General features: G+C 39.9%; 1 protein-coding gene across 4 annotated transcripts in view; it reads left to right on the top strand.

Annotated features, from left to right (window-relative positions):
* The window catches only part of Znf438 (zinc finger protein 438), a 181,287-nt gene that overhangs the window by 81,884 nt on the left and 72,027 nt on the right, over positions 1–27,376 (top strand). The window contains exon 1 of one of the 4 annotated variants that reach the window (XM_028778198.1): positions 22,172–22,269. The exons of the other annotated variants lie outside the window; for them this stretch is intronic. The gene's annotated coding sequence lies outside the window, so the exon portion shown is untranslated. Of the gene's footprint in view, positions 1–22,171; positions 22,270–27,376 lie in introns of those variants that run through there. 4 annotated transcript variants of the gene reach the window in all.

The raw sequence follows: 27,376 nt of genomic DNA, 5'->3' as shown, positions 1-27,376 counted from the left end.
TCTCTCTCTCTCTCTCTCTCTCTCTCTCTCTCTCCCCCTCACTTTTTTTTTTTTTTTTAACAATCCAGTCATTATCCCTTTTCCAGTCTGTCCTCTGTCAGTTCCTCATCCCATTCCTTCCCCCCACTCCAGTCTCCAAGAAGATGTCTCCACCCCACCCCAATCCCGCCAGACCTCCCCAGCTCCTGGGGCCTCAAGGCTCTTGAGGATTAGGTGCATCTTCTCTCCCTGAGGTCAGATCACACAGTCCTCTGCTGTGTATTTGTCAGGGGGCCTCCAACCAGCCTGGTATGTTGCCTGATTGGTGGCTCAGTGTCTGAGAGATCTTGGAGATCCAGGTTAGTTGAGATTGCTGGTCTTCCTATGGGTTGAGCCTTCTCCACAACTTCCAACCTTTCCCTAATTCAACCATAGGGGTCATAAGCTTCTGTCCATTGGTTGGGTGTAAGTATCTACATCTGTCTCAGTCAGCTGCTTGTTGGGACTCTCAGAAGACATCCATACTAGGCTCCTGTCTGTAAGTACACCATAACGTCAGTAATAGTGTCACTCCTTGGAGCCATACCTTGAGATGGATCCCCTTGAGATGGGCCAGTTACTGGACCTCCTATCCCTCAGTCTCTTATCCATTTTTGTCCCTGAAGTTGTTTTAGACAGGAACAATTCTGGGTCAGAGTGTTTGACTGTGGATGGGATGTCAACCCCATCTCTTTACTTGATACCGTCTTTCTACTGAAGGTGGACTCTACAAATTCTTTCTCTCCACTGTTGGGAATTTCATCTAAGGTCCCTCCCTTTCAATTATGAGAGTCTCTTACCTCCCAGGTCTCTGGTAAACTCTAGAGAGTCCTCCAACCCCACTTCCTGAGGTTGACTGTTCCCATTTATTCTGAGTGAACCCCTGAGGATACTCATCATTCATTCATTCATTCATATATATATATATATATATATATATATATATATATGATTTATTTATTTCAAATTGTAATTTATACTCATTCACACAGGAGTTATAAACACAAAAAGGCAGGACGTGGGGAAGGGTATGACACTGGAGCATGGGTTTTCAAGGGGAATACAGATATCTTTCAGAACAGGGTATCAGCTGGGTGAGGGTTCAGGGATAGGTCAGTATGACTCTGCCTATGATTCACTTGTCCTTATCTAAGTTGGTATTGTCTGCCAAGGCTACCTATTTACAAGGTCTATGACTACTCAGGCTGGTAAATTGTCACAAAAACTGCCTGTTTACAATAGCTTATAACCATCTGTTTCAGTGATTATCCACAGAGACCCAAGACTTGGTGTTAGTATACATGTATGACAGGCCTATTGCTGATTTTAGGCCTATGGCTGATTTTAGGCCTTCAGTGTGTAGGCAGGGATGCCCCTAACATCTCCTCCCTTCTCTAAGTATAGACGGGCTGTGGCGATTCTAATCTTGCGAAGGCAGGGATAGAGGCCTGACCTCCAGTAATTGAAGGGGACCTTGTAATGGCTCCAGTCCCACTGTCGTTGTCCAGTGAGGCATGAGGGTCATACCCGTCCCGATGTCTTTTTCCTGGAGAGGGGATACTTTTGACATCAACCCCTATGCAGTCAGGCTTGTCCCTCAGGGAACCCAGATAGATATTTTTAACTTTTATTGATATTCCCTTGCAGTGCTTAGCCTCGAAGCCTGAGCAAGAATTCAGGTTGCCTGTCAGAGGGGGTTCTGGGTGGCCCCTCTCTACTTGGTCTTGGGGTAGAAGTCCCCTCTTTTAGGTTGGGTGGAGATGGTTTTTGGAAACACCCTGTATAAAGTAACAACCTCATCTTGAGTCTCGTGGTCCTCCATAGCTAACTTATGATAATGTATCTGAATAGGTTTTGCTACCAAATTATTTATCTGTTGTTTCACAGAGTCAGCCTATTTGAGGCCCAGGGACCAGCAGAAAAAAAGCAAAAATAACCCAAATAATGGTCCCAAGATGAGAGGAGGTAGGGTTGACAACCCTGGAGAGGCTGAAAACCAATTCTTGTACCAGCACTCATCTTTCTCTTTCTCTCTCTGACTTTTCTCAGGGCCTTCTCTGACCTTTTTCATGCTCTCTTTAACCATCCCTGTCTTGTCTATGTAAAGGCAATATTCTTCTTTAAGGGCTGTACACAGTCAAGAGCTGTACAAAGCCTTTTCTATTATAATAGAGTAAATCAAGTCCAATAAGGATCTTTGCGATTTTTGCAGGTCTCTTCAGACAGTGAAACGAGGGATTTCTTCAGATTAGTGATGTCAATCTCTAGCTGTTTGATGTTCTTGTCAATGGCCCTTCGAAGGTCTGAATAGTATCAGTTCGGAGGTCAGCATCTGGATTAGAACTTCTAACAGCAGACATCATGGGTAATTCATTTTTACCTGAGATGCTGCCTGAGTTAAAGCTCCTGGGAGGCCCTCTTCCTCTGGGTTTTGTGAAGTTGAGTACAGAGCTGCCGCCTGAGATCTGCTCTGTCAATACTCATCTCTTAAGTGAGGTCTACAAGAGCCTGTGTTCCACCCACAGCAGCATAGAAAATAAATGAAACTAAAAATATGTTTTGACTGGTAAAGCTGAATAATTATTTTCTTTTCTGTTCTACTTTACTTTTATTTATTTTTAAACAGAAAATAGATTTTTATTGGATATTTTATTTATTTACAAAACAGATGTCATTCTCTTTCCCCATTTTCCCTCTCTAGAAACCCCTATCCCATCCGCCTCCTCCTTTATGCTTTTATACTATTTTGATTACATGCATGTATTAAGGTCAATTCTAGGTTGAGGGTCTAGCAATACAATAGATGCAAATAGTCAAGGAACAAGCAAGACAATAAACACAGATAGTCAAAGAAAAACAAGTCATTAAACCCAATTATGTGAACACTCCCGTGATCACTGTTTCTAAGGGCTTATCAGGATGACCAAAGTATCTGAGCCTACTTCCCTGTCCTAAGGCAAGATCATTTTCATGTCTGAAGCCTACTTCCTTGTTCTAGCCTAAAATTTAGATTCCTGTCTGAAATTACTTCTTTGTTCTAGCCTAATATTTAGGTTACTGCCTGAGATTACTGCTTCGTTGTAGCCTATGATTTAGATTCCTACCTGAAATTACTTCTTTGTTCTAGCCTAATGTCCAATTCCTGCCTGAAGCCTACTTCCTTGTCCTTGGCCAATGTCATATTCCTGCAAAGCAGCCCATTTCCTTGTCCTTGGCCCATTTCAGATTCTTGCCAAGCAGCCCCAGAGGCTCTCTGCCTCTTCCCCTTTTTTATTTCAGTAACGAGACTCAGCCTGTCTTAGGTCTTTCTGACAAGAATGCCTTCCTTACCCATCATGGAATATGCATTATCAAAGGCAATGGACTTCTGTCTTAGTTTGGTAAGGCTCTGTGCAGAATCTTACCCATCCTTGGCTTGCCAGCCTCTTAATTTAATAATTCTGTCTGGGGGTCCATTTTCAGGTTCAAGCCATGTACTTGGCTGCCAACATGTTGATGTTGTTGAAGAAAAGCTATAACACAATGGGCAGGAATAAAAGTATTTGCAGGACAAAAAGTGCTAGCATGATTAAGCTATATATGCCATTTTTGAAGCTTGATCAAAATAGAAATGTTGACCTCAGGTCATGGGTAATTTTATCTGCAGTATCTACCACATCAGTGCTCAGCAGAGCAGCATTCTTAAAATTTATAAGCTCCCTATGTATCACTGAAACATGTTGAGAGGTGTTAGAATTATGTATGCCAAATACAGTGCAAGTGTCATTAAGCTTCTTCCTAATTATAATGACTACCACTGTAAATTTTAGAACTAACATGAATAGAATGGCATTTGGCATGATGCTGAAGATGTCTCCTTACCCTTAAATTCTGAACCTTCTTCCAATAATTTGAGTAGGATAAAGAGCATCAATTTGTTCTTCCAAATTCCTATCTAAATCCTCTGATATATTCAACACATAAGTAACATGTTTTGCTAAATGATTAACGAAAGTAGCTGTCTTCTTGTGTCACAGCAATTGCAGAAGCAGTGGTGCTAACAATTAATGTAATTAAAGCTGCTATCCCAGCAATAATCAAGACCATACCCTCTTGTTTCTGCTTAAAGCCTTACTCATTTCTTCCAGTACTTGCAAGCAATTTTTAGAATACCAAGGTTCAGTGATACTCAGGGCACTAAAACAAAAGCTGGTTGATAGAGCTCCATAACTGACATGCCATATTTCACAACAGAAACACAATTACAAAGTGTACAATCAATGAACCTTACGTTAAATACTGTAGAAGAGACAAAAGTATTTTCAACTTGACAATTAAAAGAGCCTTAACACATGTGCTAATTAATACCTGTTTGAAATCCAGATCCTGCCCCAACTTTATCTCTTGCTAACATAACATCATAGAGACCTGCAGCTAATTATCATACATGTCTCTGAAAATGTCGAGAACCAGACTTCCAAATGAAGACTGTTATTTCCAATATTGAATTGATTTCTAGACCAGTCTATGATTGAGTATGAATAACTTGCCACATTTAATAACAATACAAGAGCCATTTTAACTTCTGTTTTTGATTCTCTGTTCCACAAGACCTAAGAACTTGAGGCAAGGCAGCATGTTCCATCAGGAGTATAGGTAAGCATTGATTGGTTGGTAACTTATGTCCAATACAGATTCCCAGTCACCATTGTCAAGACATTCTGCAAGCTCACAGGTCAGGATGCTTTGTCCTGGCATGAGCATGTCTCACCCATCACTCTCGCAAACACCATGCTCCTTGAGCATCCTACACTCCTTGGCATTTTGGAACTCCTGGGAGTCCAGCCTCCTCTCTACTTTAAATTTATTTATTTTTATTTGTTATTGGATATTTTATTTGCATTTCAGATGTGATACCCTTTCCTCATTCCCGAATCCACCAAGGAACCCCCATCCCATCCCCCCTCCTCCTGCTTCTATGAGGATGTGCCCCCACCCACCTGCCACTCCCACCTTCCCACTCTTGAATTCCCCCACACTGGGGCATCCAGCCTTCATGGGACCAAGGACCTCGTCTGCTATCTGTGCCCAACAAGGCCATCCTCCCCTACATATACAGCTGGAGCCATAGGTCCCTCCCTATGTGCTCCCAGGCTGGTGGTTTAGACCCTGGGAGCTCTGGTTGGTTGGTATTGTTGCTCTCACCATGGAGCAGCAAACTCTTTCAGCTCCTTCAGTCTTCTCTCTAACTCTTCCATTGGGAGCACCATGATCAGTTCAATGGTTAGCTGTGAGCATCCGCCTCTGTATATGTCAGGCTCTAGCAGACCTCTAAGGAGACAGCTATATCAGGTTCCTATCAGTATGCACTTGCTGACATCCGCATCAGCATCTTCTTTGGTGACTGGACATGGGATAGATACCCAGGTGAGACAGTCTCCAGACGACCACTCCTTCAGTTTCTTTCCCAGGTTTTGAATCCATATTTGCTCCCATGAGTATTTTGTACTCCTTCTAAGAAGGACTGAAGCACCCATACTTTGGTCTTCCTTCTTCATGAGCTTCATGTAGTCTATGAGTTGTATCTTCGGTATTTCGAGGTTTTGGGCTAATACCCACTTATCAGTGAGTGCACACCATGTGTGTTCTTTTGTGTTTGGGTTACCTCAATCAGGATGATATTTTCTACTTCCATCCATTTGCCTAAGAGTTTCATAAATTCATTGTTTTTAATAGCTGAGTAGTAAGTACTCCATTGTGTAAGTGTACCACATTTTCTGTATCCATTCCTCTGTTGAAGGACATCTGGGTTCTTTCCAGGTTCTGGCTATTATAAATAAGGCTACTATGAACATAGTGAAGCATATGTCCTTGTTATATGTTAGAGCATCTTCTGGGTATATGCCCAGAAGTGGTATAGCTGGGTCCTCAGGTAGTGCTATGTCCAATTTTCTGAGGAACCAACAGACTGATTTCCAAAGTGGTTGCACCATCTTGCAATCCAACCAACAATGGAGGAGTGTTCCTCTTTCTCCACATCCTCACTAGCATCTACTATCACCTGAGTTTTTGATTTAAGCCATTCTGAGTGGTTTGAGGTGGAATTTCAGGGTTGTTTTGATTTGCATTTCCCTATTGACTGAGGATATTGAGTATTTCTTTAGGTGCTTCTTGGCCATTCGAGTTTCCTGGGCTGAGAATTCTTTGTTTAGCTCTGTACCCCATTATTTAAATAGGGTTACTTGGTTGTCTGGAGTCTGATTTCTTGAGTTCTTTGTATATATTGGATTTTAGCCCTCTATCAGATGAAGGATTGGTAAAGATCTTTTCCCAATCAATTGGTTGACATTTTGTCCTATTAACAGTGTTTTTTGCCTTACAGAAGCTTGTAATTTTATGAGTTCCCATTTGTCAATTCTTGATCTTAGAGCATATGCCATTGGTGTTCTGTTGAGGAACTTTTCCCCTGTTCCCAGGTATTCGAACGTCTTTTCCACCATCTTTTCTATTATTTTTATTGTATCTGGTTTTGTGTGAAGGTCCTTTATCCACTTGGACTTGAGCTTTGTACAAGGAGATAAGAATGGATCGATTTGTGTTCGTCTGCATGTTGTCTTCCAGTTGAACCAGCACCATTTGTTGAAAATGCTGTCCTTTTTCCACTGGCCAGTTTTAGCTCCTTTGTCAAAGATCAATTGACCATAGGTGTGTGGGTTCAATTCTATTCCATTGATCTTCCTGCCTGTCTCTGTACCAATATCATATAGTTTTTGTTTGTTTGTTTGTTTGTTTGTTTGTTTTTTATCACTATTGCTCTGCAGTACAGCATGAGGTCAGGGATGGTGATTCCTCCAGAAATTCTTTAATTGTTAAGAAGAGTTCTTGCTATCCTGGATTTCTTGTTATTCCAAATCAGTTTGTAAATTGCTCTTTCTGTCTCTGTGAAGAATTGATTTTGAATTTTGATGAGGATTGCATTGAATTTGTAATTTGCTTTCAATAAGATGACCATTTTTACTACGTTAATCCTGTCAATCCATGAGCATGGGAGATCTTTCTTTCTTCTGAGATCTTCTTCAATTTCTTTCTTCAGAGACTTGCTTGGTTAGATTCACACCAAGATATTTTATATTACTTGTGAGTGTTGTGAAGGGTGTCCTTTCCCTAATTTCTTTCTCAGCCTGTTTATCCTTTGAGTAGAAGAAGGCTACTCATTTGTTTGTGTTGAGTTTATATTTAGCCACGTTGCTGAAGTTGTTTTTCAGTTTTAGGTGTTCCTTGTCAAGGTTTTGGGGTCACTTAAGTATACTATCATATCATCTGCAAATAGTGATATCTTCCTTTCCTATTTGTATCCCTTTGACCTCCTTTTATTGTCTAATTGCTCTGGCTAGGACTTCCATTACTATATTGAATAGGTAGGGAGAGAGTGGGCAGCCTTGTCTAGTCCCTGATTTTAGTGGGATTGCTTCACGTTTCTCCCCATTTTTAGTTTGATGTTGGCTACTGGTTTGCTGTATATTGCTTTTGCTATGTTTAGGTATGGGCCTTGAGTTCATGATCTTTTCAAGACTTTTACCATGAAGGTTTGTTGAATTTTGTCAAATGCTTTCTCAGCATCAAGTGAGGTGATAATGTGTTTTTTTTTTCCCCTTTGAGTTTGTTTATATAGTGGATTATGTTGATGAATTTTTGTATATTAAACCATCCCTGCATTCCTGGGACAAACCCTACTTGATCATGGTGAATGATTGTTTTGATGTGTTCTTGGATTCAGTTTGCGAGAATTTTATTGAGTCTTTTTGCTTCAATATTCATAAGGGAAATTGGTCTGAAGTTTTCTTTGTTGCATCTTTGTGTGGTTTAGGCATGAGCATAATTGCGGCTTCATAAAATGAATTGGGTAGTGTTCCTTCTGTTTCTGTTTTCTGGAATAGTTTGAAGAGAATTAGTATTAGGTCTTCCTTGAAGGTCTGATAGTATTCTGCACTAAAACCATCTGCTCCTCGTCTTTTTTTTTTTTTTTTTTTGGTGGGGAGACTTTTAATGACTGCTGATATTTCTTTAGGGGTTATGGGACTGTTTAGGAGGTTTATCTGATCTTCATTTAACTTTAGTGTCTAATATCTGTCTAGGAAATTGTCCATTTCATGCAGATTTTCCAGTTTTGTTGAGTATAGGCTTTTGTAGTAGGATCTGATGATTTTTTTCAATTTCTTCAGTTTCTGTTGTTATGTCTCCCTTTTCAGTTCTGATTTTATTCATTTGGATACTCTCTCTGTGCCCTCTGGTTAGTCTGGCTAAGGGTTTATCTAGCTAGTTGATTTTCTCTAAGAACCAGCTACTAGTTTTGTTGATTCTTTGTATAGTTCTTTTTGTTTCTACTTGGTTGATTTCAGCCCTGACTTTGATTATTTCCTGCCATCTACTCCTTTTTGGTATGTTTGCTTCTTTTTGTTCTAGAGCTTTCATGTGTATTGTCAAGTTGCTAGTATATGCTCTCTTCAGTCTCTTTCTGTAAGCACTTAGAGCTATGAGTTTTCCTCTTAGTGCTGCTTTCATTGTGTCCCACAAGTTTTGGTATGATGTGTCCTCACTTTCATTAAGTTCTAAAAAGTCTTTAATTTCTTTCTTTATTTCTTCCTTGACCAAGTCATCATTGAGTAGAGCATTGTTCAGTTTCCACGTATATGTGTGCTTTCCATTTTTTTTTTGTTATTATTGATGACCAGCCTTAGTCCGTGGTGATCTGATAGGATGCAAGGGCTTATTTCAATCTTTTTGTATATGTTAAGTCCTGTTTTGTGACCAATTATATAGTCTATTTTGGAGAAGGTACCATGAGGTGCTGAGGAAAAGGTATATTCTTTTGTTTTAGGATGAAATGTTCTATAGCTATCTGTTAAGTCCATTTGGCTCATAACTTATGTTAATTTCACTGTGTCTTTCTTTAGTTTCTATTTCCATGTTCTGTCCATGGCTGAGAGTGAAACGTTGAAATCCCCCACTGTTACTGTGTGAGATGCAATGTGTGCTTTGAGGTTTAGTAGAGTTTCTTTTATGTATGTGGATGCCCTTACATTTGGAGCATAGATGTTCAGCATTGAGAGTTCATCTTGGCAGATTTTTCCTTTCATATGTATGAACTGTCCTTTCTTATCTTTTTTAGTACTTTTGGTTGAATGTTGATTTTATTCGGTATTAGAATGGCTACTCCAGCTTGTTTTTTGAGATCATTTGCTTAGAAAATTGTTTTCTATATTTTTTACTCTGAGGTAGTGTCTGTCTTTGTTACTGAGGTGTGTTTCCTGTATGCAGCAAAATTCTGGATCCTGTTTACGTATCCAGTCTGTTAGTCTATGTCTTTTTATTGGGGAATTGAGTACATTGACATGAATAGGTATTAATGAAAAAATGATTGTTGCTTTCTGCTTTTTTTGTTATTAGAGGTCGAATTATGTTTGTGTAGCTACTTGCCTTTGGGTTTGTTGGAAGATTACTTCCTTGTTTTTTCTAGGTTGTAGTTTCTCTTCTGTTGGAGTATTCCATCTATTATCCTTTGTAGGGCTGGATGTGTAGGAAGATATTGTGTGACTTTGGTTTTGTCATGGAATATCTTAGTTTCTCCATCTTAGTGATTGAGTGTTTTGCTGGGTATAGTAGTCTGGGCTGGCATTTGTGTTCTTTTAGGGTCTGCATAATATTAGTCCAGGATCTTTTGGCTTTTAATGTCTCTGGTGAGATGTCTGGTGTAATTCTTATAGGTCTGCCTTTATATGTTACTTTACCTTTTTCCCTTACTGCTTTTAATATTTATTCTGACAGGAGGAATTTTTTTCTGGTCTAGTCTATTTTGGAGTTCTGTAGGCTTCTTGTATGTTCATGGGCATCTCTTTCTTTAGGTTAGGGAAGTTTTTCCTCTATAATTTTGTTGAAGATATTTACTGGCCCTTTAAGGTGAGAATCTTCACTCTCATCTATACCTATTATCCTTAGGTTTTGTCTTCTCATTGTGTCCTAGATTTCCTGGATGTTTTGAGTTAGGAGATTTTTACATTTTGCATTTTCTTTGACAGTTGTGTCAATGTTTTCCATGGTATCTTCTACACATGAGACTCTTCTCTCTCTTGTATTCTGTTGGTGATGCTTGCGTCTATGACTCCTGATCTCTTTTCTAGGTTTTCTAACTCCAGGGTAGTCTCCCTTTGAGATTTCTTCATTGTTTCTACTTCCATGTTTAGATCCTGGATGGTTGTGTTTAATTCCTTCACTTGTTTGGTTGTGTTTTCTTGCAATTGTTTAAGGAATTTTTGTGTTTCCTCTTTAAGGGCTTCTAACTGTTTACTTGTGTCTTCTGTATTTTTTTTAGAGAATTTTTTATGTCCTTCTTAATGTCCTCTATCATCATCATGGGAAGTGATTTTAATTCTGAATCCTGCTTTTCTGGCGTGATGAGGTGTACAGGTCTTGCTATGATGGGAGAACTGGGTTCTGATGATGCCAGGTAACTTTGGTTTCTATTGCTTATGTTCTTGTGCTTGCCTTTCATCATCTGGTTAACACTAGTGCTATCTGCACTCACTGTCTCTGACTGGAGCTTGTCTTTCCAGTTATCTTGCTTGTGTCAGAACTCCTCAGAGTCTAGATGTCTCTGTGATCCTGTGATCCTATGATCCTGAGCTCCTGGGTGGAAGAGCTCCTGGGACTCAGGCTGCCTCTGGGATCCTAAAATCCTGCTGCTCTGAGTGCAGTGGTTCCTCTCGATGGCTCAGGATATGGTGTCTTCATGGGAGCAGACCAGCTAAGTGTCTGCCCCAGCCAAAAGGGCCAAGGGAGAAGTGGAAGGGGAGTGGTATTCTGGAGGGGCGGGGTTTGGGTGGCTGATGGATCCTGAGTGCCCCAGGCTCCCAGTTGTAGCTCTGGGGCTTAGGGTTGTGCAGGAGGTTTCTTACCCACTGCACTGAGTGCAGTGGTTTTACTAGGATGGCACAGGATATGATGTCTTCATGGGAGTAGCTGGATAATTATTTTAACAACATGTCTTTATAATATTGGCTTTTTTTTCTTAAATTTTACTGGTGATAAGACTCCCAAAAGTACTTTTTTCTAAAGATTAAAGAAAGTTGAAATTAATAGTTTTTTTTTCCAAATTTCAGTTACTTAATACTATTAGGATTCAATTAATGTGATTTTTGACTATGTAACTAATAAATTACATTAATGTGATTCTTTTAGATTTAAAATTCAAATATAATTCTAGCTTTTCGGCCTTTTTTATTTAACTGGTCTGTTAGTGCTGTGGGAGTTTGGCGATTTTGAAGTGCGCTGCAGCTGCTTTCCTCTTAGGAGTCACGTCTCAGCGTCATGAAATAGAAAGCAGACATCTTTCACTGATTGACAAGAGTTCATTTCTTACTGTACTATAGTAAGACCGTACAGAAAAGTAATAACACACTGCTAGGATGTTTTCTTGTCAGTTTTTTGTTTTTTAAATTGTGCTGAGCTAGATTTGCTGAGAACCCAGACTAACCAATTACTCTAAGGTGGGTTCCCAGGTTCTGACATTTTATAGATTATTTTGTAGTTTTCTTTTGGCTCTGTGATATCAATGTTTTTAAATTAGAATTTAGAACTACAAGTATCCCTCTTACTCATTTTATAAATGAAGAAGCTAAAGTCCTAAGAAGCCTCAATTATCTGTGTTCTTGCAGCCAGTGATGAGGGCCGAAAAGAAGCAGGGCCTCCTGGCTGTCAGTTTAGTGATTGCTACAGGAGATCACTTCAGGATTATTTTCTCCAAAGTAATTTTATGTACAGGGACCATAGTTCACTGCATCAGAGACAGTTGTCAAATTACAAGTTTGTGTATAATCTCTTGAAGCTGAGGGGCTTTTGGAATTAGAACCAGATAATACACAGAGCATAGATGGCGGGAAGCTTGATGAAACATCCTTGATCAGACTCCAGTTTTCTCCTTTAAGAGGAACTCCTTTGTTTGCTGTTCTTTGGGACTCAGTTCTGCCTTCTAGACGGTTCTTCCTGCCTGTTGTTTTCTAAGATCATGCTTATGTGGATGTTAGGGGATATGTGCTTTATTGTGCTGAGCTCCGCTTTCAAAGGATTTTGACAGCACCTTTTCACAATGTCACCATGAATTACCTTGGCAGGTAGTGTTTGAAAACATGATCTGTGATGTACACATTTCTGTCTTCTTCATTCTGTCCATCTCTGGCTATTTGATTAATTGCCATTCATTCGTCCGTATCAGCAGCTCTTTAAAGATACTGTCACAGTTTGAATTTGCTTGGCCCAGGGAGTGGCACTATTTGGAGGTATGGTCTTGTTGAAGTGTGTCACTGTGGGTGTGGGCTTAAACACCCTCATCCTAGCTGCCTGGAAGTCAGTATTCTGCTACCAGCCTTCAGATGAAGATGTAGAATTCTCAGCTTCTTCTGCACCATACCTGCCTGGATGCTGCCATTTTCCCAACTTGATGATAATGGCCTGAAACTCTGAACCTGCAAGCCAGCCCCAATTAAATGTTGTCCTTATAAGAGTTGCCTTGGTCATGGTGTCTGTTAACAGCAGTAAAACCCTAACTAAGTCAGATACTATGTTTTTTTTTTTTTCGTTCCAGATTTTGGAATCATTAGTTGCTGTAATAAATAGCCTCCAAAATATACAAGAGCTAAAACTCAATTCAGGTTTACTATATTCATTCATTTATTGCTAGTAAAACTGTATTAGGGTTTCCTGGTTAATGGTGACCTATGACAATGGGCCTTTGGGCTTTCCAGCACCGAAGGAAAACCAAGAAAGCTCCTCTGTGCCTGAAAATCCTCTACTTGGAGACTGACATCCAGACACTTCACTGAAATATTTTTTTGGGGAGAACCATTCACAGGCCTGCATCTGGTACTGAAGAGAGGGCTTATAATGTAGTGTCTAGTTAGATAGCACTTTCTAATGACAGCTTTAACACTATGACAGGGAAAGAAGAAATATAGGCAGGTTAATATCATAGTTTTTATTCTTCTTTAATAGCAATACTATATTGTACTCTTCATCTTCATGTTACTACTTTCCCTTTGTATTATCTATTCTAATATGCTTCCTGGATTAACATTTCAGTATTTAAAACTCAAACAAAATGGTATTTCTGCATCTATGGTAGAAATAGTCAGACCCAAAAGGCCTTATTTGCCCGTAATCCTGATGAAATTAAAGTGAGTTGTGTGTATAAGTAAATAATTTTTGATATTACCATTTTATTCAGTCTTGTACCAAAGAATCTGTCCAGAAAATCAAGTCATGATGAGGGGAAGAGACTTAAAGAAAAGTTGTACAAATGTATTAATCAGGTTTCTCTAGAGTCATAGAACATGTGGAATATATATAATTCACACACACACACACACACACACACACACACACACACACATGGAATTTAGTGGAATGACTTACAGGCCCAGTTCAAATAACTTAACAGTGGCCAGCTATGAATGGAAGTCTAAGAATCTAGGAGATGCTCAGTCCCACAAGCCTGGGTGTTTCAGCTGGTCTTCTGTATATTCTGGAATCCTGAAGAGGTAGGCTCCAACAGATGTTCTGGCAACAGAAGTGCAGACAGGTGAAGAAGAATGAGTCTTCCTTCTTCCATTGTCCTTATATAGACCTCCAGCAGAGGGTATGGCCCAGACTATAGGTATACCTCAAGATCTGGGTTAAAGGTGTGTATTTTCCAGCCTCAAGATCTGGATCACAGGTGCAACCTCCATTTCTGGATTGTAGTTTACTCCGGATATAGCCAGATTGACAGCCAAGAATAGCCATCACAAGAAATGAGAAGAAAATAAAATGTTGTTATGAGCATATGATATAAATTGTTTATGATAAAATAAACAACAACAATAAAAAAAAACTTTCATAATTCCACAAATTCATTATTAGCCAGAACTGTAAGTTTAACAGGGTTTTTGATGGAAACCAGCCAATAGAAGGGCACCAGCTACACTTCTGCAGACCAGTGTCAACAGGTAGATGGAGCATGGAATGGTGGTACTCCGCACCCACCCTTTACCAAAACTGCAACATGAGTGGAGTGCAGCTGAGACTACCTCTGATTGCTTCTAGTTTTCTACTTGTCTTCGGGGACTTGAGATTTTTCAAGAGTAGTGTTCATGTGGAATGGGCCTCAACTGGCATTTGGCTAATGTTTTCTCAGGATTATATCACATCAAATAATAGGTAGAATATATCAACATGACTTATTTCTGGTGGAGTTAAATTTGATTTCTTGGTTAAGGTGGCTGCTGCCAGGTTTCCGGCAGTGAGAGAATGACAGTGGATCCTATTGGTGGGGAGTATGTTTCATCTTCCAGTAGATGTCAGTCTGAAGCTGCAGATAGTACTGAACTCTAGGAATAACCGTGTTTTTACTTGATGTACCAATGAAAAAGTTTAATTATAAGTTAGGTATAGTAATACAAATTGTTAACGATAAAAATTAATAACAAAAATAATGTGAATATGGCCCCTCCTTGACTCAGAATATCATTTTTGTTTTTGCTTTTGCAATTCTTGATTCTTTGCTCTGCACACGATGCCTGGTCTTACTCTGTACCAGAGCACTACCACATGGTTCCAGGGCTCATCTGTTCCTCCATGTCTTGTGACCTGTGCCCATGCAGTCTTATGACTTTGTTCTTATGTGCATCTTCTTCCATGAGGAGTCTGTATCAGTCCCAGCTAAGTGCTTGCTTTAGCTCCTGTTCTGTTCCCTTAGAATCAACCACTTAACTGCCAGAAATGTATGGCAACTTCTAGAGTGCCTTCTCTCAGTAATTTCCATGGTTTTAATCCACAGTCATCCTTGAGTCCAGATGCTGTCCCTTACTCTCAGTGCTTTGGTGTCACTCCTTCGATGGGATCCCTGCTTGAATCTTTGTGAGGCTCAGTCTTTTGGATGCATCTCACCTGGAATACCTCTTGTTTTATCTTCTTCCCACACAGCTGCTGTCTTCTTAGCTGAGCACTCAAAAACTCACCTTTTGCAGTTTGCAGTTCTTAGGTGCAGCAGCAGAGCTGGCATGATTTTCTTTTGAGAATTTGTCCTTACTTTATACATCTATGTTTTTAACACACAATTGTTATTGTTTCTAAGTGAGGAACTTTTACTCTTTTACTCAAAAGAAGCATTTTACAGCTTCAGCATATTCAAATCTCAGCATTACTATATTCCTACGTTTTGGGGGCCAGGATTGTGTAAAACAGAGTTATTTGCATCTGTGATCCTAAGCAGTGGATCTGTTCAGAAGGGTGTGTCTGGAAGGGTGTGTCTGGCCAGTAGACAGGCAGGATTTGCAGTGTGCATATGCTGTACAGAGGAAATACCCATCCTGATGTATAGCACCAGAGTATACAATTGAAAACTTAAGGTATGCTTATTTTTAGAAAATACCATTTAATATTTTTATTTCATGGTTGACTTTGGGTAACTAAAACCATAGAAGGCAAAACCACAGATTGGGAGCAAGGAAAGTGCTAAAAGGTATAATTTTAAATGATACAAGTTACATAGCAGCACAATATAATTGACTTAAAAAAAAAAGAACTTTCTTTGAAAAGGTACAATCTTCCATTGAATGTAAAGGAAACCTTTAAGTAAACAAATTAAAAGGGAGATGGAGATATAACTCAGTGGACAGAGTTCATTCTTAGCATGCACAAAGTCTTGGGTTCAGTTTTCATGCTACATAAACCAACTTAAGTGGCACAGCCCTGTTATCCCAACAGCAGGGAGGTACAGGTAGAAGGATCAAGAGTTCAAGGTCATTCTCAGTTACATGGCAAATTCAAGGCCAGCCTAGCTTATGTGAGACCTTCTCAACAAATAAAACTTAGAAAAGAAAGACTTACCATAGGAAAAATTTAACACTCTTAAAATTAAGTCCCTAACAGATTTGGGGGGGATTTTATCCTTACTGTTAACATTTTAGTAGAATAAAATGCCATTATGTTTTAAATTTTTGTTTTGATGATTTAATTTAATTTTGACATTGGTTGAGCAAAGGCTAGAAAACCTGGTGACCCTGAAGGGCTGGAAGGTGTTTCGCCCTGCTCCTGGGTACCTGGCTCCTGTTACGTAGCTACAGCCCAGACAACTCTCCATAGATTTGTGGCCATCAGGCATGTAAGAACAACACCCCAAGCCCCTCCACAGGTAGAGGACATGACCTATGGTTATATAGCCTCAAGAGAGAGATCTCCATTTTAATGAGGTACCTAAAGGCCTGAAAGGCTTAACCAATTAAGCGTTCCTTCCTAGACATTCCACCCTTCGAAAAGTATTTAACCTCAGGCCCACCCTGAAAAGTGGGATACAGTTTTACTCATCCACTTTCTGCCATGAAAATAAATGTCTTAAAACCATAGGCTGCTTCTTTTCACTGGAATCCGCCCTGGGAAGCCATGGAGAAGGCCTTTTACCTATAGAGCCACTGTCTAATCTCCCATACAAGGCCTCTCTGTGATCCCAGCCATGACCACCAAGCCAAGCCAGGCTCCAGCCAACAAGCCAAGGACTCTTCCCTGAGGGATCCAGCCAGAGGAGCTTCCCTCTTTTCTCCCTCGGTCCTGGGCTAGATTCAGCCCACAGCTCCGACTCCATTCTCAGCTGTTCTGAGGCTCAAAGCAGAGCCTGAGAACTGGATGGCCTCAGCTTCCTTGCAGGCCAGGGGGTCCCCCAGCCAGCTCCAGCTGTCCCCAGGACCTCAGACTGCGCTCCCCAACCCTCTGAGCAGTGTCTGGCAACTTCCCTACAGCCCACACCTGCCCAGCAACAGTGTGGGGTAAGCACGCTCCTGAGTCCTGTCTCCCTGAGTGGTCCAAGCCCTATGGCAGAGCAGACATGGAAGCCCACTAACCCTACAATTTGCCAGTCTGGGGAAGCCTCAAAAAGGCTTAGCTAAGATTCATCAAATGACAGTTCATCTTATTACTTTCTATATAAGAGGTATCTTATATATAATCCAATATTAAGCATAGAAGAGATGGTAAGGAATATTATTAATTTTAACATATATTTTCTAATAGTTTTTAGAGGGTTTTAAAGGTATTTATTGTATATATATATGTGTGCACCTATACACACATTCTTTTTTTTTTTTTTTTGGCTCATATTTTTTTTTAATTTCTTTTTTTTTTTTTTGAACATGAAATGCTTTTTTTATAGCATGTTTTACAAGGGGAGGGGGTAAGAGGGTCCAGGTGGTGGAAAAGTACAAAATCTTCTTGGCCTGTGCCTTGAAACATGTCATGGTCTATATGGTACACTGCCTTGAATTATGATCTACCTGCAGTTCTTCAGAAGATATGGTACACTGCTTGAGTTATGGTCTCCCTGCTATTCTTAAGAAGACATGGTACTCTGCTTTGAGTCTATCTGCAGTTGCTAAGCAGGATCTTGCAGTTGCCAAGCTTCAGAGGACATTGTGCAGGTGGGGAAAGGTAAGGGGTAAGGGTAAGGGCGAGGGTCCTGGCTTCTGGCATCTCCCCCTTCTCTGTTTAGTTAGAGAAGGCGTCTTATGTTCAATCCCAACTATGTGAGTTTTGAATTTGGATGTCTAATTATGGGGGGTCTTAGACAAGTTCACAACCCCAAAACACTGATGTGAGACGAGTCACATCGATGGTCGAAGGCTTTAGGCTGTCGACGATGGGCAACGTCAAGGGACTCTGATGTGGGTGAAAGGAGGGTGAGAGCCCTGTCTTAGGCCATGTAGGCTGCACCCACTCCCAGCACCACGCACTCCTTTTCGGCTGCATTGGGTGGGCCCCTGGGAAGTGGACCTACAATAATCCCGTCATTGGACTAACTCACAGCCATCCTAGTCTCTTGTAAATGTTCAAGTTACCAACCATTTGTCAGTTTGGGGTGTAATATTGTCATAAAGGAAGGCTCCCCAATGTTAGCGGCCATATCAAGGGTGGCCTTGGTTTAGGAAAAAGCCAATTTTTGTTGTGGTGATCAAGAGGCCAAGCTCTCTAGCGAGAGAAATGAGGGCAAAGCCAGGCATACCAGGAACCCTTCTGGAGGGCGTGGAAGTCTAGGGGTTGACCGTAGGGGGAGGCAGGGGAGCTGACAGCTGCTATACACACATTCTTGTACCTATAAATGTAGATCATTGGTTCACAGAAAATGCCTTCTATTTAATTAGCAAGGCTAGTCTTCATTTGTAAATTTATCTTACAAACCAAACATCTTTCAGTAAAAGCTCACTTGATTTTATAACCCAGATGTGTTAATGTATGCCACCATGACAACCATCACATGCCTGAATTCTAATTCTAATAGAAATAAATAGGGCACAGAGCTATACCATGTGTTGCCTAGATACCATAAGGTAGTGTTCCTGCAGTCTTTCTTCCTCTGTGTTTCAGGAAGCTGTCTCCTGTAGATGCTGTTTTACAGTAAGTAGTACACTGTGGAAGAGGAAGCTGTGTAAGTGAAGTTTCCCACTTACTGCTTTGTTTCTTGATAGAATAAATTACATGTACCCAAATACTCTTATTTCTTAACAGAATATATACAAGACTGGTAAAAACCAGCACCTTGCTACAGCTCTTGATAAAAGGTACATTCTTAGGTAGCATTATTTTAATCTCCTCCCCCTTTTATATCACCCTGGAAGTTTCTACATCTCAAGATAAATAGAATTGGCCCATCATATATGGAATTAATGATACAACAAAACTCCCAAACTGGTGAAATTAAGTCAACCTTTACATATTAACTTTTTTTGAGCTAAAAAGACAGAGTGAATTTAAATATTGAAAGAACACAGTAAAGTTGCTGGACCTCAGAGGCAAAGGCATTTACTCAGGGGAACTAGGCAGGTACTTCGAGATATTGAAAAACGAGAAAGGTATCTTGGCCACATATGCCATTTAATACACAGAAATGAAGCATGATTATAAAATTTTAAAAGTTCACTGTGCCTATCGATGTAGTCTCTCAAGTGTAAGTCAAGTTCTTAAATGTAAAGGAATTCTTAAGTCTTCATTAAGCCAACACTAGAAAAAAGACTTTTCTAAACATAGATTTCAAGGTAAAGATTTGATGTAGCCAGGACACATAGTCTTAGTGCTGAAAGTGTTTATCATTTTTGTAGACCATTGGTGGATGACAGCAGCTTTCTTGATCAGTGCTTATGACAGAACTTAACTGTTTCTGAGGCTGTGGCCATTCTCCACAAAGCAGGAAGGTCAGTGCTTCTCAGCAGTCTCAACACTGATGGCAAGGATCTAAGCAAGTTACTTGAGGAACAAACCCATAAATATTAGTTGTTTGTACATAAGCAATATCATAAGATGAAGTTGACAGAGTCTTAGGCAGAGGCTTTTTTGAAACCATAAAGGTTGTTGCCATCATTTTGCCCAGTAAACATCAACTTTGTGTTTTTCTCTGTAGAACAAATAAAATTTGTTAAAGATCTTTTTATACTCTTGAGTTTGAAAAATTCTAAACCCTTTTGTGTTGGTCAGAAGAATGGAATATAGCACATCATGACACTGAAACATAACTATATAGATGCTGAGCTGCAGTGTTCTGGTTCCTGTTCCCTCTGGAGAAGTCTCCGAAGAACATGTCTCTTTTTCCACTTGCATTCATCAAGGTTCTGACTGGCTTTTCCTAGCCATTTCTGCTCCTGCTCTTTGTGGCTGATGACAGAAGGGGAGGAAGATGAAGTCTGCAGTGAGTTTATCTTAGAGAGAGCATCCATGGTCATTGCTATTAGCATGGCAGCCAGGGTACTGGGCACCACAGGCATGAAATACATCCCTCATCTTGCTAACCCCAGGTCCTGTTGTAGAGCAGCTAGTGCTCTTAAGTGCTAAGTCATCTCTCCAGCCCTGATGCTGATTTCTTTAAAAAATGGCATGGTATGTATAAGTTGAACCTTAGATTGGATTCATTATAAAATAATTGCCTTAATATCTTGACAGGAAAAAGGTGGTCAAAATCACAAAGCATAAAAAAGATGGATCAGCACTTGAGTGCTGGCTGCTCTTGCAGAATACGTAGGTTTGGTTGCTTGCACCCCTGTCAGGCAACTCCAGTTCCCTTTTCTTACTTGTGCATGTGTATGTACACACATGCACATACTTACACACACCAATTGAAAAAAAATCTAAAGATATTCACATGAATTAGAAATTAATGCTTAGTGATGGAGGGAAACAATTGTAACATTGGCCTCTATTGTAGAAACCCTTTATAAAGGGAACAAAAACAGAGGACAGTAGTGGAATAAACCTTGATAAAACAGAAAGGCTTCAGGAAGAGAACAGATCTGATCAAGAAGAATGTGAAATAAGGTCAAAGCAAAGCCTGCACAGAAGACTTTGTAGAGGAAAAGCCAGAAGAGAAGCCAGCAAAAAGCAATCAAAGGTCAGAGACAAGGGGAGCTGAACAGGATTGTTTGAGGCCATCCTGGGCTACACAAAGCAGGACGTGTCTTGATAAATTAAAAAGAATGGAGTAAAGACAGGGCAGGGATGAGGATATTAAAAAGGGGGGGGTCAAAGGAAGGTGAAAAAGGGACTGACAGCCCCAAGTAGAAGATGGGAAATCAGGAAAACTAAATCAGAAAGCTCTGACTCTGAATGCAGGCCAAAAGTGGAGCATCATGACTGCTTCTTAGTCAACACTGACTACTTCCTGCTTTGATCTTCTGTCTGAAACTCCCTAGTCATGACTGGGCAGAAATTTAGAAGATCTGGCTACAGAGCAGCTAGACAGTGTGAGCCCTTGCTTCAAGGATGGGTGACAGCTGTCAGTTACCCTATCTGAACAGTATCTATTCCATACAGAGAAACTGAGAGCAGTTTACACAAGCCACCTGATTCCATTAACAGCATGGGCTTGTTAGATATTATCGGTTCGTTCCTTTTACTGCCAACTTTAGAGTCAGTGTTCCATTTTTGAAATGTGCTATTAAAATAGCTTCTGAGTTTGATGTGTTAGACATTTCTGGAGAGATTATGATACAGCAGTTCTGAGAGGCATTGAAGTATGATGATTAGTAATACATGCTTTCCTTATTTTCAGTAAAATAGAATGTTTAGGAATGTGTTTAATAAAAACATACAAAATCTGTATTGTTAAAACAGCAAATCAAAACTAAGAAGTCAGAACACCCGAATAAGTGAAGAAACCTTTTGTTCAAGGAATGCAAAACTCAGTTTTATGACATTTCCCCCAGCCTCATTCCTCGATTCTGCCGAATCCCCATCATCTTCACACAGTTGTTTTTATGTAGCGAATCAAGTCTAAATGTTATATGGAAGTATGAAAGAAGAACACCCTACAGTCTTGAGAACACATGTAAAACTTTTTTTTTAATTCAAAAGACTTATGACAGTATTTTACTTTTTATAAGTAATCCAGCATCCTACTGAATGGAGCCTGAGGAGTAAGTCTAGCCTTCCAGATATCTAGTAGGATGCCCATATAGGTGTGGATATGAAGCATTTGAGTATACACAAGTGCGGTCACCAAACCTTACTGCCCCATTTATCACAGGAAGAATCAGACTTCTGCAATATTTGAAGAAAAGCTGTTCTACTTATATGGATTCTTTCTCTTGGGAGTGACCACAGGCATTATGGCAATTTAATCCCAAGTATTAAAGTTGGAGTTTTAAATGACATGTAATAGTATGATTTATCTTCTGTCTTGAGCTTTGCAGGGCACTAAATAAGATCCCATCCTTACATACTGCTTTTTATTTTTAGAGTTAGAGTGATGATAAAAATCTAAGCTTAGAAACTGTCAAATGATTTATGACATTTCATTTATTTTCAAAGGATTGGAATGTCACCAGTGAGCCCATTAGAATTGTGGGCTTAAAGCACCACACGTTTTAAAAAGACCAGCTGCATAAACAAGTGTGCAAACTTTGTAATTTAATTCTGAGGGTTCTTTTTTTAACACTTCAAAGTGCCAAAGAAGTCAGTTTTTCTTAGGTCATAACTAGTTGTCTGAGTCATTATGATCTCAGACCGTCAAGCTCATTTCAAGATCTCCTCTCTGAAATACTAGTACTTCTTTATTGTGTTCAGTCCAGCCTCAAGATATCTGTCTATACTATGTATTTTTTTTCTTCATTAGCTGATACCAATATGGGTGATACCAATATGAGCTGATACCAATATAGAATGTGGAGAAACTGGAGACTACCTGTGAAAAGAGTCAAGTCTGTGGCCAGGGTGAGGAGTATAACACTTTTGAGAATATGCTTGTATTAGTTTTGTTTCTGTTGCCATGGTAAGAAGAAAACAATTTAAAGGAGAGGGTTTATTTTAGCTACAATTCCAGGTTATAGTCCATTATCGTGTAGAAGTCAAAGCAACAAGAAGCAGCTGGTCATATCTACAGTCAGGAGCAGAGAGAAAATACATGTGTATGCTTACAAGTAATCTGCTTTCTCTCTTCATTCAGTCCAGGACATGGCCCAGGAAATGGTACCATCCACTTTTTAGTGGGTCTTCCCACCCACCCCACCTCAATTAACATAATCAAGATAATGCTCCCACATGTGGCTAGAGGTCAACCTGATCTAGACAATCATCATTAAGACTCTCTTTCCAAGTTATTCTAAACAATGTCAAATTGACAACTAAAACTGCCCTCATAGTGGGAAAATACTGTAGACTTCAAAGTTTAAAGGAGTGTATCTGTTGGTTTGTCTGTCACTTATCTTTTATTTTGAAATTCCTGCTATGAAATCCAGGACCTCATACATGCTAAACAACATTTCTATCCTTACCCATAAAGCTGTTTTTACTGCTAGATTTATATTTGAAGTAATTATAAATGCACATGAATTTTCAAAAAGTATATTAATTTCAGTAAGTATATTACACTGTCCTCTGAGCAGTGGTTCTCAACATGTGGGTTATAACCCCTTTTGTGCGGAGGTTGAGTGACTGTTTCACAGGGGTCACATAGAAGATATTCTGCATATTAGATATTGACATTACAATTCACAACAGTAGCAAAATTACAGCTAAAAATAGCAACAAAATAATTTTAGGGTTAGGAGTCACCACAATATGAGTAACTCTTACTTACCTACTTCTATCCATAAGCCCTACCAATCACTGGTATCTTCTCTATGTTCATAGTATTTTCATTTCAGCATTGTGTAAGTATACTATTAAGGGAGTAACCTCTTGGTATGTTTCATTTAGTATAATTCGCTTGAGAGTATTCCAAGTTGTTGCAGGTATCAGTAGTTCATTCCTTTTCACTACTGAGTAATAGTCTGTGAAAAATACATTTTAATTTTTGCTTACATATAATATATGACAAAATAATGTAACATGTCACTTTAGAAGTAGCAAAGGCATTACATTGTTGAATCTGACTTGTTAAGAGTACAGAGTAGTTTTGACATGTTAGTCACTTCATGTAGTGGGAAAAGAGAACATCTTTCTATACCCTTAATCATCTAGACAAAAACCTGCTGGGATGGAAGCACCAGGCAGCTTCCTTCTAAAAATTTATTATTTGCATTTTCCCCTGTGTGCAGCTTTTGATCACACAACTAGCTCTTCGTACGGCTTAGTGTTCCCCATGTGTACCTCTTATCTGTGTGCCTGTGTTTGGTTTCTCATGTAGATGGCTGAGTATTTTCTTTAATTCTGTCTGACTGCAATTCTTCTCCCCTCCTTCCCTTGCTCTACTTCCCTAGGGAGGGGAGGTAAGCAGGAGTCTGAAACTATAAGAGCTGACTAGGAAATGAAGAGTTTGAACTCAAGAAGGAGTGAGGGAGGATGCAGGGATGAGAGGGAGAACAGTTGTTACTGTATGGTTTAGGAAGGGAGAGAGACACCAGTATTAAGAAAGTTCCCTGATGTCAGACAATGAATGGTAGGCATAGGTTTTGAGTCCAAGATTCCTGTCTGCAAGGCCCATGCTGGGCAAGCAGACAGACAGGAGCCTATAGGCTTAGAAGAGGGAGCTCAGAAAAGAAGTGTCTGAACTGGAGATTAAGAATACCAATGGCTGGCTTTTAAGCTGTCAGTGTGGTAAATAAAACTATAACTGGGTAAGACTCCCTAGGGAGAAGGTGTACAGTGAGGTCTGATGTTTACTTAGAGGAAAATCAGCACTCTCCCTCATATACACTAAGAAGCAAGCAGCACTGGAAGGTTGAGAGCAGTTGTCATTTGGGGCTAAGAGGTCAAATAAGAGAAACCAAGCAGGTCCTGTCCATGATGTGGGTAGACGACATCTTGGAGAATAGGCAGGATATCAAGACAGGGAATGAGCAGGAGACAAGAACATGAATAAGAGCACTTAGGCAGTGCTACACAGAAGTTTATTTGCAATAGGGAATATTTAAACAGACCAGTGGGCTGCAGATGTTGGGAATTACAAGGCCATATGATATTACTGCTGTTGTTACAGAAGAGACTTGAGTTTGTTAAGATAGTGCAGGAGTATCTGCTTAAGACAAAGACTTAGGCAAGAAGAATGTTGTTTCCTTATTGTTGAGGAAACAAGGGCATGTAGAAATCTTGCCTGAGCTAGGGTCTAGTCTCAGGGAGGAAGAGGAGCAGCGTTCTGTGTGTCAGGATAGATCAGGCAGTACTCAGGGCCTCCTTTGGGCAATTCATATTTCTCTAGGAAAAAAGGAGAAATAGTTCAGATAAAGGAGTGTATAGAGGAGAAGAGACTGGAAGAACAAGGAGGAGAAAGTTTAGGCTAATCTAGTGTTTTCAGAACAAGCAGAGCAGTGGGCTTCTCACTGCTCCACAGGCCTCCATTTCTGAGCCAATAGACATCTACGAGTCTATAACAGAGTTATATCATGTACAGGGAGGCATTCATGCCCACCATGTAGCTCATGGTTGTGCCCATTTTCTGGAGGATGAGCTAGTGTTAAGACGCAAATGGAGCCCTTAAAGTATGTATATAGTACCACTGGGGGGTATTATATATGAGAAAGGAGGAAAATGTACTGTGGAAAACTGGAAACAGATCATGCCAGTGCCATGTGTGATAATTTAAATGAGAATGGTCTCCATAGGCTCATTTGCTTTAGTCCCAAGTCCCAAATTGGCAGAAGTGTTTGGGAAGGATTCTGAGGTATAGTCTTGCTGAAAGAGTTGTGTCACTGTAGGCTGGCTTTAAGATTTCAAAAGATTCATGACATTTCGAGTTAGTCTCAGTCATTATCTCTGTCTCTCTGTCCTTCCTTTCTTCTTTCCCTTCCCTTCCTTTTCTTCCTGCTCTCTCTCCCTTCTTCCCTCTCTCTCTGTTTCTTGCTCCCCTCTCTGCCTTCTACTTGTGTTTTGAGATATGAGCTCCTAGCTTTTGCTCCAGCTTGTGAGCCTGCTGCCACACTCTCCTCTACAATAATAATGGCCTCTTCTCCATCAGAAACTGTATGCCCCACATAAATTTTTTCTTCAATACATTGCCTTGATCATGGTGCCTTATAGAACTAATAGAAAAGTAACTAAGAGAGAAGTTGGTACCAGGAGTGGAGTATTGCTGTGATAGACTTAACCATGTGGGATTTTGGTTGTTTTGTTTTAAGAGTGTAAAAAGGTGAGCCAGGCAGTGGTGATGCACGCCTTTAATCCCAGGACTTGGGAGGCAGAGGCAGGCGGATTTCTGAGTTCGAGGCCAGCCTGGTCTACAGAGAGTTCCAGGACAGCCAGGGCTACACAGAGAGACCCTGTCTCAACAAACAATCAAACAAAAAAGAGTGTAAAAAGGCTTTGGAACTTGGGGCTTGAAAAGTAATTGAGCACCTTAAGCATAACTTAATGCACCATCCTAGAAGGAGCTTGGAAGATAGCTGAAAACAACACTGACTAAAGGCCCAGGTCAGAAGGGTTCAGAGGGAAATAATTTTAACAACTGGGGTAAGGATCATTCTTGTGAGATTCTGGAAAATCTGTTCCTGCTCTCTTCCTAAGAACTTGCCTGGGGCTAAATTTAAAAGTAATGGTCTCAGTTCTTTCAAGGAAAATTCAAGATGGTCTAATATTGGTTTTGTTGTGTAGTTATTAATAAATCATTATTGTACAGGTCTACAATGTAAAACAGAAATTGGGTCCAAAAAATACAAAATGCAGGCTACCGGGAAATTTAGACTTGGAGCCAAGATTTGTGCCAAAGCAGCTGAGGAGATGACGAGGCCTTAGGCTATAGACGCCTTTCCCCACTGGGCCTCTCACAAACCCTGTTGTCACACTCTAAGGCAGACACTTGCAATGGTTGATGTTGATTTTTGTTTTTAGTTTTAGAGGCTTCTGGAGCTGAAGAGGTGGCTCAGTATATAAGAACATTTACTGTTCTTGCTATGTCTCATGTTCAACTCCTAGCATCTACATTGGATAGCTCACAGATCTGGCACACATATACACTTAGATACACATGCATATACATAATTTTTTAAAAAAACTTTCTGACACTTTATGTGTATCTTGAGTTGTACTTGTTTTAAAAGATTTTTTTTTTTTGTTTTTCAAAAGCAGGTCTCTTCAAAGAACTTGTACAGGAGCAAGCCTTTACAAGCTAAGCAAACAGGTTTATGCATATGTGCCTTCTCATTAGGTAAATGCTGGAGAAAGTGCGAGACACTTCTGACACTGTTATTTGATCAGGATGTTTTTTTTTTTAACTAAACATAATTTAAAGTTGGATCTCTTCTTTATAACCCGATGAGAGAACTACTTTCCTTTATCCAATTACAATTTTTATTTAAGGTAACCAAAAGTATCTTCATAATTGAAATATTATGCGTGTGCATGTGTATGTGTGTTTCTTTCTTGAAACGGTCTTGATGCGGAGCAAAGACTGGCCTGGAGCTTGCAGCAGATCTTCTTACTGCTATTTCCCTAATGCTGGGATTACAGGCTGGTGTACACCTGGTTGATTATGTACATGTACATATATGTATGTGTACAGATATATCTGCCTGTGTTAGTGGAGGTTAGAAGTCACCACACATGCATTCTTCAGAGCCTCCCATCTTCTGTTTTCTCATTTTTATCACATTGATTGATGTGCATGAGTACATACAAGCCCATGTGCTCTACATTGCAAATGTGGAAATCAGAGAAAACCTTTAAGAATTGGTTCTTTCCTTCTACCATGTGGGTCCCAAGGGCTGAATTTGGGTTAATGGACTGGGCAGCGGGTTTCTTTATCCATTAAGCCATCTTGTCAACCCAAGTGGAATCTATTTCTTCTGTTTTCCTTTCCCTCTTCCTTTTTCTTCGTCTCTTTCCTCATTTATTCTCTCCTCTCTCTTCTCTTCTCTTCTCTTCTCTTCTCTTCTCTTCTCTTCTCTTC

The sequence above is a fragment of the Grammomys surdaster genome, unplaced genomic scaffold, assembly GCF_004785775.1.
Source record: "Grammomys surdaster isolate TR1022 unplaced genomic scaffold, NIH_TR_1.0 328, whole genome shotgun sequence".
NCBI classification, from domain to species: domain Eukaryota; kingdom Metazoa; phylum Chordata; class Mammalia; order Rodentia; family Muridae; genus Grammomys; species Grammomys surdaster.
This window is presented reverse-complemented; position numbering and strand designations above follow the sequence as displayed.